The 14,876-nt window shown below is 39.0% G+C and overlaps 1 protein-coding gene and 1 pseudogene across 6 annotated transcripts in view; one reads left to right on the top strand and one right to left on the bottom strand.

Annotated features, from left to right (window-relative positions):
- Nucleotides 1-14,876, top strand: part of MSRA (methionine sulfoxide reductase A) — a 389,871-nt gene that overhangs the window by 14,032 nt on the left and 360,963 nt on the right. The gene's annotated exons all lie outside the window — the stretch shown is intronic.
- Nucleotides 14,156-14,633, bottom strand: LOC311622576 (large ribosomal subunit protein eL21-like; annotated as a pseudogene). The gene has a single exon. The product of its transcript is annotated as a large ribosomal subunit protein eL21-like (transcript).

Genomic DNA, 14,876 nt, shown 5'->3' with positions numbered 1-14,876 from the left:
ACCAGCTTGTTAAATAAGTATATTAAATTAACATTATAACACAGCTTGAAGCTGGAAGAAATGCAAGAGTTAAGATATGTTTTGATGAATGTATGTATTATCATTATATTAAAAAGAAGAATAAAATTTAGAGACATTGAGTGTCTTCCTAAAGGTTGGATATAAAATAAACTCTTTTGAAGATGTTGCCATGGTAAGGTGAATTTTCCTCTGTAATTTTTTCATGTTTTACCTTTGATTTTAATTTGTAGTTTATAGTTAGGTAATTTATAGTTTGCTTGAGTCAAATACAGTATGAAAAACTAAAATGCACTGTTCACATTAGGCCAAAAATGATTCTTTGGCCAACTGAAAAAAATTTGATATTTTAACAGATTTTTATCCAAAAGGCAAGAGTCATGAGAATGAAATACTGTGAGGGAATTCATAGCTTTCCAGCTGGAGAAAATGAAACCTCAAGTAAAAAATCTTGAATGTGCTGTAGTTAGCAGATAAAAAGAAAACCATGTTAGAGTTTGCAGAATGGAGTAGCCAGCTGTCAAACTGAGCCCCCGAGAAAATACTACATTGCTGAAAACCTCCATTTCCTTCTCTCTTCTTAAGAACTAATTCATAAAGAGCTATGCCATCCAGCAGTAAACTCTCTGCAGCTACTGCTGCTGGTCCCTGGAGTTCCTCTCTAACCACTTAGCATTGCTTGCACACGGAGATGTGTGCACTGGCATGAAGAAGCGCCATACAGAGCTCCTGCTCCCACACAGGACTGCACTGGCCCTGATAACAGATGCGGCTGGTTGCTGGGGAACCACATTCCTCAAGAGTAGAAACTTCACCCAACTGCTTCTGAATATAAGAGGTTTGAGGAGCCCCTTGCAGATAACTTTTGGTTTAAGACGTTAAAAACATTTTATTTTCTTATGCATATACTATGAAATTCTGTGGGTTAATAAAGAGGAATAAAAGGGAATAATTATTTTCTGGTGAAAATTAGGAGTTGGATGAATAAGATGATGTATGTTTGCTACAGCAGCTTTTGGGAAACACATATCCGATTTAAGGAATTAGCTACATAAATTTAAATATGAATATCCTGGGACAAGTTACAAAGCAAGAAGTTTCATTTTGGTTCATTAAAACCCCACAATTATTATTATTATTATTATTATTATTATTATTATTATTATTATTTTTCAGAATAAGAAGATTCATTAAAGAGCTGAAGCCTAGGCTTAACTTTATGGATACGTTGGCTCTGAAAGAGCAAGTTCCAAAGTCTGTCTTTTAGTTTGCCTTTTTTGGGGGAGGAAAGGGTCAGAGTACTTCCTGTCTCTTGGAAGCATATGATGGTTGCAAACTCGTAATCACTCTGCATTTGCATCTTCAGTTGACCAAGACCTTGACCCTGAGTTGTTGCCTGGTGGCCGCCTCCACAAAAACGGAGAATGGATGTTTGTAGATCTGGTTCCCTTCCAGAGGCCCTTCTTACTCTGGCATGTCTGTATTTCTATCAGCAGTAGTATTTTGGGTAGTTTTTAGCCTTATAACTACCGTAAGCTCCTTATCTTGACTGTCAACCTGAACAAATTACCTGCATTTCATTTACTTCATACCCTGAACCTTCTTTCTTACCTGGATTCCCTGACTTTTACTGTCATCTGCATTGCTATGTTTCAGAATGGTTGCATGACTTTAGTAATCTCCAAAGGGTCCAGTGGAGTGCTGCATTCTAAACTTGAGGACTCTTTACACTGTACTTGTCATATTTTGTTTTTCTAAGGGAGTTTTAAAGACTTTAGCTTTGCCAAGTTGCTTTGGTGGAAGACGAGAATCTGGATAAGTGATGGGCTGAGTTCTTAAATCAGGAAATAATATGCTCCTTTAAACAGTGCAAGGTAAACAAACCATTATAGTTTTGTGCTTATTGAATATTAATAGGTAGAGAAATTATGTCCTGCATCTCTACATACACATTTTGTTTTGCTTGCTAGATCAACTCTCTCTAGAACATGCTTTTACTTATGAAACCTCCTCTTCTTTTTTTAAAAAATTATTTATTAAAAAATTATTTATTACATATGTATTCTTATCCCCCATTACTTCCCCTTCCCCCTCCCCCTTGCCCTCACCCCCCTGTTGTCTGAGTCCATTGGTTAGGCTTATAAGCATGCATACAAGTCCTTTGGTTGATCTCTCTCCTTTACCGCACCCTCCCCTACCTTCCCTCTGAGGTTTGATGGTCTAATCCATGTTTCTCTGCCTCTGGATCTGTTTTTGTTCATCAGTTTATGTTGTTCATTACATCCCATAAATGGGTGAGATCATGTGACATTTATCTTTCTCTGACTTATTTCACTTAGCATAATGCCCTGCAGTTCCATCCATGCTGTTGCTTTTTTTTTTTTTTTACCATAGCGTAGTATTCCATTGTATAGATATACCACAGTTTTTTGTTTGTTTATTTATTTATTTAAATTTATTTATTGATTAAGGTACTACATATGTGTCCTTATTTCCCCATTACCCCCCACCTCCCATTCATGCCCCCAACCCCCGTTGTCTGTGTCTATTGATTAGGCTTACATACATGCATGTAAGTCCTTTGGTTGATCTCACCCCTTACCGCCCCCCTCCCTCTCCTACCTTCCCTGAGGTTTGACGTTCTGATTGATGTTTCTGTCTCTGGATTTATTTTCATCAGTTTATGTTGTTCATTATATTCCACAAATGAGTGAGATCAGGTGATATTTATCTTTCTCTGCCTGGCTTATTTCACTTAGCATAATGCTCTCCATCTCCATTCATGTTATTGCAAATGGTAAGAATTCCTTCTTTTTTACTACAGTGTAGTATTCCATTGTGTAGATATACCACTATTTTTTTTTTTTTTTTTAAATACACTCATCTGCTGATGGGCATTTAGGCTGTTTCCAAATCTTAGCTAAGGTGAATTGTGCTGCTATGAACATAGGGGTGCATATATCATTTCTGATGGGTGTTTCCAGTTTCTTGGGATATATTCCTAGAAGTGGGATTACTGGGTCAAATGGGAGTTCCATTATTAGTTTTTTGAGGAAATTCCATACTGTTCTCCACAGTGGCTTCACCAGTCTGTATTCCCATCAGCAGTGCACTAGCGTTCCTTTTTCTCCACATCCTTGTCAGCACTTGTCGTTTGTTGATTTGTTGATGATGGTCATCTGACAGGTGTGAGATGGTACCACATTGTCGTTTTGATTTGCATCTCTCTAAGTCTAAAAATCTCCTTTTTTTTCTCTTTGCTTTATTTCTTTTACTTAGTTAGCCCTCCTCACTCAGTGATGTCTTCTCTTAGTCTTCAACCCATTTTGACCCTCCTCTCATATAAATCTGTAGCATTTCTTTTCTTTACTATTCATTTGGCACGCAAGCATATTGTTTGAAGACATTTGGATTGTTTTTATTTTATTTTATTTTTAAAATATATTTTATTGATTTTTCACAGAGAGGAAGGAAGAGAGATAGGGAGCTAGAAACGTCGATGAGAGAGAAACATCGACCAGCCGCCTCCTGCACACCCCACGCCAGGGATGTACCCGCAACCAATGTACATGCCCTTGATCGGAATCGAACTTGGGACCTTTCAGTCCACAGACCGACTCTCTATCCACTGAGCCAATCTGGTTTCGGCGACATTTGAATTGTTATCTTACTTCGTTTAGACATATAATAGTAATTTAACTTAAATATATGTATATATTTTCTATATAACTGCATTTTAAGTTTAGTGAGGGTTTTTGTTTTTTGCTTATTTACATCCCCCATGCCTATGTATATTTGTTATATAAATGAAAAAATATTGAGATTATACTGTGTCATATTATATTTGGAAGTTGTCTCCTCAGTAAAATGCTTTTAGTATGGTGCAGGTCAATAGGTATTAATATTAATGAGTCATAAATGGATATTCTGTTTTTATCGTACCTTCCAGCACAAACTGTCATTTTTAGAAATTTGTTTATGACTGCTTGTGTGAGCCCAATGGCTGACTTTCCAAGTATGTAGTTATTAAAGGAGATCTGAGCTCTTAGCTGCTCTATTACCATTTGTATTTAATATTTATGGAAGTCTTTCTACAAATATGTAGAAATATTGGTGAGTGAAGGAAATGGTTCCAGTGTGACGGAAGAAAATATCTTATAAAGATCTGCAGTTATCTGTAGTTTCCCCAAGGTTGTGTTTACATTAAAAAAAAAAAAAAAGACATTGTTTTATGTTCTAGAATCAAGAGATGGTTTTATGATTTAACAAGTTCCACCAAGAACTTTTGTAAGGTTATCAGTGCCAGCATAACTACTGCAGAGATCACATAGCATATTAGTGTCTGGATTTATTGAGTTTGCTGCATTCCTTTAGTATCATTCATATTTTTCTCCCGAGGGTACCACTTTCCTCTCTTGACTTCATAACAAGATATGGAAAACTCATTTATGCTGCAGTGTATGATGCTGGGAAATGAATGCCTGGTTGTTATCTCTCTCTACAGGACCTTTCAAGACCATAGGTAGATGTTTGCCACCTCAATATAAATAGTAGCATTCAGATTTGTATTCTCTAGTGGGGGACACGTTGCTTTGGTGGAAAGCATAGGTGTTTCATGTCTGGACCGTGACTCTGAACTTCACTTTGTATGCTTACCAGCTGCGCGACCTTGAACAGATTTGCTTGGGTTTTTTCATTTGTAAAACGGAAACAGTGGCACCTGCCTCAAATGGATATTTCTGGGAACAGATGAGATAACGAAGAGAGCGCCTAGCATGATTCCCGGCTCCTGGCAGATGCGCAGAATGTGTCTTTTGCAGTATGATGTGTCCAATGGGGACGTTTAGGGGACAGCTTACTGCTGTGTGTTGTCTAAATTTTTTCACTTTTATGTTTAATTCTTTGAAGGTTTTGGGATGTAAGCCCAAACAGTTTTTGTCAAGAACTGCAGCATAGGAAATTAAATGCACAAAATAGTTTTTTGATTTAGAACTGATTTACAAAGCCAACATGGGAAAAATTTACTGTTTTTCATAACTTTTTTTTTTTTTTGAGGGGGAGAGGTGAATGAAATGAAGATGTCTCTGCAGTTTCAAAACTTCCTTTTTGTTTCTTCCTTATCCCTTTTCTCTCCCTCCTCCTCATCTTCCTCTCCCTCTTCCTTCTCCTATTTCCTACTTTTCCTCCCCTTCTCAGCCAACTTAATATCACATGTAATAAGCCACATTGGAGACAAGCGTGGAAGCTGAAATATGAGAGGTTATGTGTATGGGCAGTGTGTGCAGGCACATGTCTACACACAGACCTGGTACTTGTGTGCTAGAGATGGGTGGGTGCTGTGTGCTCACCGGGGATTGTCTGGGAGCTGCTTCAGCCCCTTTCCCATGCTCCTGCAAAAAACAGACTTTCTATTGTGACTGCCTCTGGCATTACGGTTACCTGAAGTGGGATCTGACCCTCCTGGGTGGAGTGTCCCTCCCAGGGCTTGGGGCCTCTTTGGAGACAGAAGCTGTGACTGTTGAGTTCTGGAGCTGACAGGACCTGCAGCTGTCCTGGAGTTGCTTCTCAGGAGAAGGTCTGTTTTCACTAGGAGAGAAGGAAGGTCCATCTTTACTAGTCTTTTGTATTTGGCATTTTAGGACTTAATAATCACAGGGTTCATGGCCTATGCAGCAGCCCCCATAGCCACTTAGAACTTTGCCCCTATAGCCAGTCTTGTTAAGCTCAGAAAAATCAAGGTGAGAAGCCGCTAAGCCACTATGGTCTGTGGAATGACCGCTGAGTGTGGCCTGGCCAGTTTTGGCTGTGCTACTGATTTGCTGTGCAATTTGTACAATTCACTTACCTTCTCTGGCTGCCCTTGAATTTATATTAAAAGTGCTTAAAAGCCAAGTCCCTAGAGGTTCTTTTTCCATTCACACAATGATTTTAAGTGCTTTCTTTGTATTATGCTTAACACTTCCTCTATTCCCTTCAGAATTAATCTTCTTTCCTCAGAAGCTTATTAACTCTAACTCTAAGCCCTGCATCTTTCTTGCATGTTTGCACTTGATTTATTTCTTCTTTCTTTTCCTCTCTTATTCTTTTTTCCACTTGAAAAGGCAGAGAAAGAAAGAAAATAGAGGCATTGCAACATGGTTGCAATACAGTTACCACTTTTCCTGGTAGTGGCTTTCTCAGTCTGGAGGAAGTTACTTTGGCAACATGAATCCATCTCTCTGCCTCTGAACTAACTTTATCTTTCCTCATTATTATTTCATTTCGGTGGGATGACTTCTTACAGTTTTTTACAATCAGATTTTCTTCTTGAAATTTCTTAGAGACCAACTTCTTTTTCTATATCTGAAAAATGGAAAGTACAGTTGAAGCAAACCCACAGGCAGTTTAGAAGTAGGACCATGCTGTGGTGCCCTCAGTGAGCAACATCCTTTCCACTGAGGAGCCTCTTGTTCTCTGCCGTCTCTTGGTTCTGCATCAGCCTACAACTCTGTTGCCTAAAGGTGAAATTTGTCTACAGCTTTCCCTTCCAAAGACTAATCTCCCCCAATTACTGTGCACCAGATCTTCCACAGTGGCCACGTAGCCAGTCATAGTCCTGTAAACTGTCAGTCTAAAAAAAGAGAAATAGGGAATGGAACGCAGAGGCAGGTTGAGGTTACATGCTGGGGCAATGCTTGGGCAAGATGTCACAACACGGATTTCAGCAGAAGTAGTGCTGGGGAGGGCTAGGGGCAGACACCAGGTTGGCACAGCAGGTGGGGGCAGACCCAGTCAGGACTGCACCGAAGATCCAGTCTGAAGGCAATCCCAGATCATGGGCAGAAAGGGGTTGACCAGGAAGCATCGTGTGAGAACTAGCAAAAAACATGGCCAGTGTTGGTGAGGCCATGTGGACTCATCTGGCACTCCTTTGGTGGTCTGAACCTGGCACAGCTGACCTCCTGTTCTTGGCTGAAACCTGAGTTCCAAATTGTGGAAGTCCAAAGCTGTCCTTAAGATTTCTCTAAATTGTGTGTGTGTATGTCTGCGTATGTGTGTGAGATGCCTATGTTTTCTTAGTTACCTTTGCCTCTAGGTTCCTGTGTAGCAGATATCATCTCTTTTTCCACACTGAATTGACTCCTTTACCATTATATTTTCCATAACATGAGTGAGAATGTTCTAGATTTTACTGAAGATTGGGGCAAGAGTGATGGAGGAAGGACTGGCTGCATATGGTACAAAAAGAGGTGAAACTCCATCCTCAGATACTCCTGATCCCAAGCGCCTTTTGGCCAGCCTTCCATTCATGCTTTCTCTGAGGCCCTTCCCAACACGCAGGACAAACAAGGCCTTGCATCTCTCAGTTGCACTCATCTGCCACCCTCCTCTTTCTTCTTGCTAAGAAAATTGAAATCTTTTCTCACACTGAATGGATCCAGACTTCTTTTTATTTTTTTAAATTTCTTTATTGATTAAGGTAGGGGTGTCGAACTCAATCAGAGAAGGGGCCAAAATCTAAAATCCAGCCTAAATTGCGGGCCGAATGGTTTACTGAACAGTCATAAACTGACAATGTCATAAACTGACAGCGGAGTGCAGTGATGACAGCGCGGTGCGGGCCACATTGCAAGGCCTGGCGGGCTGGATTTGGCCCGCAGGCCTTGTGTTTGACACATGTGGATTAAGGTGTCATATCTTTGTCCTCAAACCCCCATTCCAATCCTCCATCCCTCCCCACTCATGCCCCCACCCCCCTATTGTCCTTGACCACTGGTTAGGCACACAATTCCTTTGGTTGATCTCTCCCTTTTATCCCTACCCTCCCTCTGAGGTCCAACAGTCTGACCCATGGCTCCTTATCTCTGGGTCTGTTCTTATTCATTAGTTTATGTTCAGCATTTCCCCTAGATGAGTGAGATCATGTCCTACTGGAAATATACTTATAAGAATTGAAAATGAGACAAGCAGTAATGGTTATGCTGAAAGGCAAATGAATCAGTCTGTAGTGGATTTCTTTCTGGGCCAGACTTCTTTTTGACATGGGTGGTAGCTGATATCTATGCTCAAAGGCTCCATCTTCTATTTAAAAAAACATTTCAAGTTATTTCTCAGAGATTGTGGAATTTTGTAATACTATAACTTGACTGGATGCCAAACGAAGTAGGAGAATGGCAAGAGGGGATGGTAATGAGTTACTGGGTTTGCAGGACCCTTCTTTCCACTAAGGGGTATTTGTGACTCCCTTAGTCTTGTCTCATGTATAAATTTACCACCCCCCCCCCCCCCCCACTAAGCAGTAACATCTTTGAAGGCAAGTAGTATTTCTGCTTCATTATCTTATTCATGGAGCAGCTACCTTTGAACATTATATAATAGCTATTTAGTACATAACTACTGAACAAATAGATGTGCTCAGTGTGATACTAATGATTAAAAGAGTTAATAATTTCTTCTTTTAAGTTTATGGTTTAGTTATGAAGATAAAAATAACACAGATGAGAATAATTGAGCCGTGAACTTTGAGGCCTTGAACAAGGGGGTGAATTTCTCAAGAATTTGGAAACACTTGACTGTATTTATATTCTTCGTTGTGTATGTAGCATTTAAATAAAACTTGGGCTCCTATTCAACTTATCACTAATTCAGATACATTTTTTTCTAGATTAAAGACAAAAATATAAAGGCATATTTCCAGAGATTTTAAAAGATTATAAATTTTATTTTAGTATTAGCAAATGACAATTTAATTTTAATAAATTATTTTGAACTTAATACATCTAAAACTCAGTTTAGTTTTGTTTTCTGGCTAATTATTTTAACAGGGAGACATTCCTATGGAAGTTTCAGGATAAAATATTATTTTTGGATATGTGACACATTTGTATTTTTAAAATCTCATGGGTATTTTAAAGGGAAATTTAATTCATCTGATTTTTATCTAAATATAATTTACTCACAATAATGGAGAAATATTTGATATCCAGAGAAATCTATTGATGCTCTTATAGCTTTTCTCCTGGGAAATAAGAAATCCCATTTTCTAAGAGTAAATCACAAACCTACAATGTCTACTTGTTCTGCTTATTTAAGGAAGCCTGAGTTAAGCATCAGATTGGGCGGTCCAGAGCAGTTCTTTTGTTTTTAACTTTTGAGACTTACTTTTAAAAGCATGCATAAGAAATTTTCTTTGAGAGGGTTGTCTTTTTTTCCTTATCTGACAGTTTTATCTGTTATTCTATTTTTTCCTCCAAACAACAATTTTGGAAGATTTTAGGTAATAAAACAATTTTGATGTCTGTGGATTAATTGTATCTGTATTCAGATATTTCAGATCTGTCAGAAGCTTGGGAATGGCATTTGAATGTGTTGCTTAATTTTAAAACAACTTCTATGAGAATTAGATACCAGTCCTAAGTGAATATTTTGAATTTAAAAGAGGAGCTTAAAGCTAAGGTAAAGCCAAATTTTGTACTCTTAAAAGACCTGAAGTTCATTTCCAAATAGAAAAATAGGTCATGATATTAATATTTTGCTTTGGAAGTGAAATGTGAAGGAAGTTGGGCAGCATCAGATTCTAAGAGGAGCTTGGGTTGGAGCCCCTCTGACTTCTCTCCAGACTCCTCCCCTCTTCTGAGATCTGTGTCTTCTGGCCCCTCAGGACAGTGTTGCTCTCAGCCCTTCTCTTCAGGGGTAGGCTTCTCATCTCTGACTCACCTTGTTCCTTCAGGTTCCCCTCCACTGGAAGCCAGCTGGCTGGAAGTCTGGGCAGGGGCCCAGCAATTGCTCCACAGCCCTTTGCTGCCCTCTGCTGCCTGCAGCAAATGGCTCTTAACCCTCCAGGCCCAGCTGGCCCCATAGGATGTGATTGATTCCAATAGTCTCTCTGCTCCTTCCTTTAGTTCAGCCAACAGTTTACAACCTGATAAATCTTTCTGAAATATCATTTCAGATGAGAAGCAGCTCAATTGCAGTGGTTAGATGCACAGACTGGAGGCAGACTGCCTGGGTTCTGTTCCAGCTCTGCCATTTAACTGTATGACTTTGGGCAAGGTAGTTAAACTCTTATAAGCCTCAGTTTCCTAGCCTGAAAAATGGGTTGATAATATATTTATGAAAAAGGTATTACTATTATCAGGATTAAATGAAATAAAATGAGAAGTGTTTAGAACAATGTCTGGCACATAATAAGTACTAAATAAATATTAGTTATTGTTATACTTATCACCCTCCCTTTTAGTAATTTGTGCTTTTTTATTGCATTGGAGCTATTGATGGGCCACATATTGTTTATCCATTTACCATGTAGTAGGTTTTGGGATTGTTTCCAGTTTTTGTCTATTAAGGATAATTTTTTGATGAAAGTTCTTGTGCAAGTCTTTGTGTGGACATGTATTTTCTCACAGGTAGACTTAGGGATGGAAATTTATGGCTTCTGTTATAAGTATAAGTTGAACTTTTAAAGCAACTACCAAACTATTTACTGTTTTATATTCCCACCAGCAATTTATGAGGGCTTCAGATTGTAGCATCCTCGCCAACACTTGATATTATCTGTCTCTTTTCTTTCTAGAAGGTGATGAGGGATAAATCAAAGATGCATCTTGGATTTTTGGGTTGAGCAATTGAGTGTTTAATGCTACCATTTAATGGAGGCTGGAAGAAGAATGGGCCTTTTTGAGAAAAATAAAAAGTTTGGGTTTGGCAAACTTGAATTTGAGGTACCTATTAACCATTCAGAGGGATTGTTAAATAGGTATTGGGATGTCTGAGGCCATCTGTATTTTTCCCATCTTCCTGAATTCATTAAATAATGGAATGAGGAATAACTGCTTCAATTTTCTGTTCTCTGGATATGTGTCTAATGGTCTGGAAAAAATCACATAACTTCTGATGTCAGTTTCCTCATCTATAAAGAAAGATAATCTATCTTTCCCAAAGATTGGGTGAAGAGTGAATGAATTAAAGAATGTGAAAGTAGTTATTATCTTGGTTATTATTATTAATGCATAATTACCTTTTGTTTATGTCATTTTGTGTTCATTGTGGCTTCTACCCCATGTTTTTTTTACATAAGCAGTGCTCAGCACATCCTGATTTAATAAATAAATGAATACAGATAATGACTAGGGTGTGATGGTGGAGAAGAGAGAGACGAGAAGGAGGAAAAAGAATACATATAATTTGAATTGGCCATCACAATTCCACATTTGAACTTTGTGGAAAGGCAGTTTATCTTTTATGTTTTGATACTGGGAAGAATCAAGGAAAAGTAAGAATTCAGGGAAATATTTAGATGATAACACTTACCACATAAAGCATAGTAACTTTAAGTGTCTTAGATATCTTCACACTAGACTTTAAGCTTCTTGAGAGCTGGGGTGATTTCTGATGTGCCTCTGGGTTTCCAAGAGCCTTTGCTTACTGCTTTAAACATAATACAAACACAGTAAATATGTGCAAACGAATACACGTATTTTTTAAACTTCTCTCTTTATTCTAATTAATGTGACAAGCATTTGACTTTTGGTTGGTTGGTAGATGACTCTTCAGCAGGTTATTTCCTTCCTGTTACTTGGGATGTCATGGACATGCTCCTAACATAATCTGTAACTGTAATTACTTGTTTATATATCTGCTCCGTGATGGCAGGGGCTCCATGTCTCTGGCACAGGCCTGCACATTGTGTTTGTTCAGATCACGCTTGAAAGAATTGTTTTCAGTGGATAACGGTATTCAAAATGTAATGAATATTTGGGAAAGAAGACCAGATCTGTGCTCTTTGGGGTTTCAGATTACAGATCTAAAGATCTAAATCTAGGTAAGGAAAGAAAGTAGGTAAATAGTCAAGTAAACTCTATCTCTCCCCCGTGCCCCCATTTTCTATCTTGTGGACAGGAGAGATATATTCTTTTTTAAAAAATATATTTTATTGATTTTACACAGAGAGGAATTGAGAGGGACAGAGAGTTAGTAACGTTGATGAGAGAGAAACATCGACCAGCTGCCTCCTGCACACCCCCCACTGGGGATGTGCCCGCAACCAAGGTACATGCCCTTGACCGGAATCGAACCCGGGACCTTTCAGTCTGCAGGCCGAAGCTCTATCCACTGAGCCAAACCAGTCCCGGCAAGAGAGATATATTCTTGATATGTTTAGGGAATGGATACTTACTACTGTCATAAATCTTAGATAACACTATTAACTCATGTAAATATTGTGAGACATCCAGAACCCCAAAAGTTCTTGTTAGATTACCTCACTAGGGAGTGTTTTTCTTGATTGGCTTAAAACAAAAAAGATTTTAAACTGTTTTTTAAGAAAAACTTTTTTTCTGTTGAACAAAACCTTGTTTGAACCCCATACATATAATTCATAAAAACAGTTACTCCAGTTAATGCAAGGCTGATCTCCTAACACCTCACCTGCTTATCATTTCTATGTCTTGTGTAGATGCCCTGTCACTTCCAGGGAACTCCAAGGGATTCCCTGGAAGATAATTTGAAAAGCCACAGGTTTAGAGGAGGTCTGTGCACTTGGCCTCCTGTTCCTTCTGCCATGCACAGTAGACTTCTACTGAATATGTAGAAAGATTTAACCTGCTACCATCTGTCACCACTTTTAGGCTATATAAAACTTCTAAGAATCAGTCCTTTCTGATTATACTTTCTTTTTCTTTTCTTTTCTTTCCTTTTTTTTGATTAATCATCACCCAAAGATATTTCTTAATTGATTTTTAGAGAGAGTGGAAGTGGGGGGAGAGACAGAGAGAAACATCATATGAGAGATATACATCAATTGGTTGCCTCCTGCACACACCCTGACCAGGTTAGGGATGAGCCTACAATCAAGGTACATGCCCTTGACTGAAATCAAACCCCTAACCCTTTAGTCCATAGTCCAACACTCTTATCCACTGAGTCAAAATGTCTAGGGATGATTGTACTTTCTACGTGAAGTTGAATAAAAAGGTTTGGGGCTACTAGTAAATCAGATAAACAGTGCACACTGAGAGGAAAATGCCCTATTTTTGAAAGTACCATTGTGAACTTACAGTCCCATGGTCAGTATCTTTGTGGGAACAGAATAGTGTCCTGTCCAAGTGAGTGGCCGGGAGAGGAAACCACAGGGAGATGGAGGAGAAGCAGGGACTGAAGGGTTGAGGCAGATCATGGGATAGCACAGAGAAGGCCTGCCGTAGGCCTGCAGGGATCAGGGTACGTGTGAAGAGCAAGGTGAATCATGGGAAGAGAAGATTTGCTAATGTAGAGGAGGGTGATTATCAAAATTTTGAATTCACTGGGCCTGGCAGTTAGGGAGGGAAGACAATGTGACTGTTTCAAAAAGGACCTGGCAGTCCAGGAGAGCAGGCTGCCTGAGGAGTCAGAACCAAGACAGTAGGCCAGAGGGAGCGGTGTTTCAGTGCAGTCAGGAATCCTGGAGTTGGCTGGGATTGAACCAAGTCAAAACAGAGTAAGGCATTAGAATGTGCTGGATAGATTTCTGAAGCAGATTTATGGACAGGGCTTTATAGCTCATTATAGTATTTCCTCTATGGAAGAGACTTAAAGGGCTTTGTGGGTTTGCCTTGGGAAGTTATCCTCAAAAATACTGGAGAAAGTGACTGCAACTTTATTTTTATTGAGATATAATTCTCATACCATAAAAACCACCATTTTATAGTATATGATTCAGCAGTTTTTGTATATTCACTAGGTTGTGCAACCATCACCACAGTCCCAGAACATTTTCATCTCTGAAAAGAACCTGCAACCTGGGCAAGTGCCCAGACCAGGGAATCGAACCTTGACCTCCTGGTTCAAAGGTTGATGCTCAGCCACTAAGCCATGCCGCCTGGGCAATTTTTACTTTTCTTAATGATTGCCCTGGAGTTGGCAATACACATTCACAACTGATCAAAATCCACTTTCAAATAACACTATGTACCACTTCACAGGTGGTGTGAGTGCCTTACAATAACAAAACAATCCTAATTTCTCCCTCTTTTCGCTTGTATCATCATTTTTATTCATTTCACTTATATATAAGCATTCAGAAGTGTTTATATACACACACCATAAAGCATATAATTGAGTACATTGCTGATATTTTAAAAAAAAATCAGCACAGAAGTCTTTTTTATTTTTCTCCCACTTATCATGCCATGAATTCATAGGGAATGGGTTCCATCAGCTCATAAAGCATGCTTCTCTGGGTAGAGCAGGTTGCCACTTCCGTTGAACCCAGGAACCTTTCTCTTTGGTTTCCTTCTTTTTCTGATCATGTTCCTTCACACGTTTCAGGAAGCTATCAGGAAGCTATCTTGGCTCTTAGAGTGCTTAATGTGCTCAAAACATACATTAATTCTCTTGGCAAGAATCTTGCCCTTAACGTGCTTGTTCACAATAATGCCCACCGCATGCTGGGTGACATTGTAGACTCCCAGTTTTGCCATGGTAACATTTGTGAGGCCTTCCTTTTTGAACAGTGCCATTCCCTTGATGTCCACGATATCATATTTCTTGTAGATTCGCATGTATGTGGCCAAAGGAACAACTCCATGTTTTCTAAAAGGCCTAGAAAACATTTAGTGGGGGCCTCTCCTCTTTCCCTTTGTGTTAGTAATTTCGGCAAATTATTGGGAGATCGTGGTTCTGGCTTTTCTTTTGGACAAACTTATCTGTTAGAACACTTAAAATAAAATAAAAAATTTAAACTAAATTTATTGGGGTGACATTGTTCAACATGACCATATAGGTTTCAGGTTACAAGATCTGCATATTGCACTGTATTCCCATCACCCTTAGTCAGCTCTTTTCCTGTCACCATATATTTGGACTCCCTTCTCTCTCCACCCCCTTCCCTCTGGCCACTACCA

This window comes from Pipistrellus hanaki (genome assembly GCF_964339955.1).
Source record: "Pipistrellus hanaki genome assembly, chromosome: 5".
Taxonomy (NCBI): Eukaryota; Metazoa; Chordata; class Mammalia; order Chiroptera; family Vespertilionidae; genus Pipistrellus; species Pipistrellus hanaki.
Note: the sequence above shows the minus strand (reverse complement) of the source record. Positions and strands in the feature narration are given on the sequence as shown.